Below are 2,500 nucleotides of genomic sequence, written 5' to 3'. Positions count from 1 at the left end.
TCTTCTTCTACTTCTTTTCTTCTTCTTCTTCTACTTCTTTGCTTCTTCTTCGTTTCCTTTTAAATAGGAGAGACTCAGAAAGGCAAAAAATGAAATGAAATATCGTTTTTTATCGTTTACGATATTTTGTGTTATATATTAAGTATGATTGGGTGTAACTGGTACTGTTTTTTGGTGTATTGGGTTGAGTGAAGGAAGTGGTAGGGATACTAGGTTAATAATTCTTCGGAAACCAATTGATATTTGTTCTCTTGCTTTATCTCCTATTTCCTTCTGTATTTCGCTTAATCGGCCCACTTTTATTCTTCTGTCAATGCTTGTTTTTTTTCCCTCTTCTCTTTCTCTCTCTTTATCTATCTTCCTCTCCCTTTCTCCCTATCTCTCTCTCTCTCTCTCTCTCTCTCTCTCTCTCTCTCTCTCTCTCTCTCTCTCCCTCTCTCTCTCGGAGGACATCCAATCCTCGCCCTCCTGTTTTGTCTAACTGATTTCTTCCTTCCTTTATTTTTTTGTTTTCTTTTGTTTCACTCCCTCATTTCGTGTATGTGCCTTCCATTTTCCAACAGGCAGAATAGCAAATGAACACACCCAATTCTTCCTAAATTGGCACATGTTAACCATCTAAAACACCTCCCCCTAACCTATAATACCCCACGGTATAATACCCAACTTACCCATCTACCACCCTACCCACTACCGGGACCCCCGTTTATGTCATTTGTTGTACCTTCCTCTTAATCAACGGTTACTACTGGTCTCCGGCAGGCGTTACCCGGCTGTTAATAAGACGGTTACCGAAGCTCAAGGTTACCTCAAGTACCTTCTTGAATTGATGCTTGGCTTGGGGAGGTGGGGTGGTGGGGGTGGGGGTGGTGTGGGGTAGGGGTGGGGTTGGAGGTGGGGGGACTAGATGGGTGGGAGAGGGGAGGGAGGGGTAGGGGAAGGTACTGGAAGGGAGGTAAGGAAGGGATGCGCAGAGGAGAGGGAAGGGGGAAAGAATGAGGGGAAGGCTAGGGGAAAATAGAAGGGAGGAAGTGAAGAAATGTAAAAGGAATCAATAAAGGGAAGAGGTGAGGAGCAGAGGAAGAGAAGGGAGGAGGATGGAGGAGGAAGAAAGAGTAGGGAAAGGGAAGGGGAAGAGAAGAGGATGGAAAAGAATAAAAGAGGAAGGGAAGGGGAGGGGAGGGAAAAGAGAAGGAGAGAGGAAGGGTAAGGGAAGGAAAAATAGGGAGAGAAGGAAGAGCGGTAGAAGGGAAAAGGAGGGGAAAAAGAAGAGAGGGGAAGGGAAAGGAAGTGATGATGAAGGAAAATGAGAAGGAAAAGAGAAAGAAGGGAAGAGGAGGGGGAGGAAAGACAAGAAGTAGGAGGAGGAAAGATAAGAAGTAGGAGGAGGATAAAGGAAGAGGAGAAGGGGAGGAAAGATAAGAAGTAGGAAGAGAAAGGAAGAGGAGGAGGGGGAGGAAATATAAGGAGTAGGAGGAGGAGAAAGGAAGAGGAGAAGGGGGAGCAAAGAGAAGGAGTAGGAAGAGAAAGGAAGAGGAGGAGGAGGAAAGATAAGAAGTAGGAGTTGGAAAGAGAAGAAGTAGGAGGGGGAGGAAACACAAGAAGTAGGAGGAGGAAGAAAAAGAAGGAGTAGGAGGGGGGGGAGGGGAGGAAAGAGAAGGAGTAGGAGGGGGGAGGAAAGACAAGAAGTAGGAGGAGGAGGAAAGAGAAGGAGTAGGAGGGGGGAGGAAAGACAAGAGGTAGGAGGAGGAGGAAAGAGAAGGAGTAGGAGGGGGGAGGAAAGACAAGAAGTAGGAGGAGGAGGAAAGAGAAGGAGTAGGAGGGGGGAGGAAAGACAAGAAGTAGGAGGAGGAGAGAAGGAGAAGGAGTAGGAGGAGGGGGAGGAAAGACAAGAAGTAGGAGGAGGAGGAAAGAGAAGGAGTAGGAGGAGGGGGAGGAAATACAAGAAGTAGGAGGAGGAGGAAAGAGAAGGAGTAGGAGGGGGGGAGGGGAGGAAAGATAAGAAGCAGGAGTTGGAAAGAGAAGAAGTAGGAGGGGTAGGAAAGACAAGAAGTAGGAGGAGGAAAGAGGGGAGGGGAGGAAAGAGAAGGAGTAGTAGTAGGAGGGAAGAAGAGAATCTAACAAAGCGACAGTGAAAGATCGCCGATCATTATTATCTTGGGGTTACTGTCACACCACATCATTTAGCGTGACGAGTTACTACACTGCTGAAGGAAGCGGAGGAGGTATTTGAGGTTTCGGGGGAGGAGGAGCAAAGGAGATGGAGGAGGGGAGAGAAGGGGGGGGGGAGAAAAGGAGATGGAGGAGGAGAGAGAAGGGGGGAAGGAGAGGAGAGAAGGGGGAGGGGGGGAGAGAAGGGGGGAGGAGGGAGAGAAGGGGGGAGGAGGGAGAAGGAGGAAGGGGGGGAGGAGGGGAGGGGAAGGGGGGAAGGAGGGGAGAGAAGGGGGAAGGAGGAGAGAGAAGGGGGGGAAGGAGAAGGGAAGGGGGGGGGAGGGGAGGA

Source organism: Penaeus japonicus, unplaced genomic scaffold (genome assembly GCF_977035675.1).
Source record: "Penaeus japonicus unplaced genomic scaffold, GWHDUDI00000001_assembly GWHDUDI00000007, whole genome shotgun sequence".
NCBI classification, from domain to species: Eukaryota; Metazoa; Arthropoda; class Malacostraca; order Decapoda; family Penaeidae; genus Penaeus; species Penaeus japonicus.
This window is presented reverse-complemented; position numbering follows the sequence as displayed.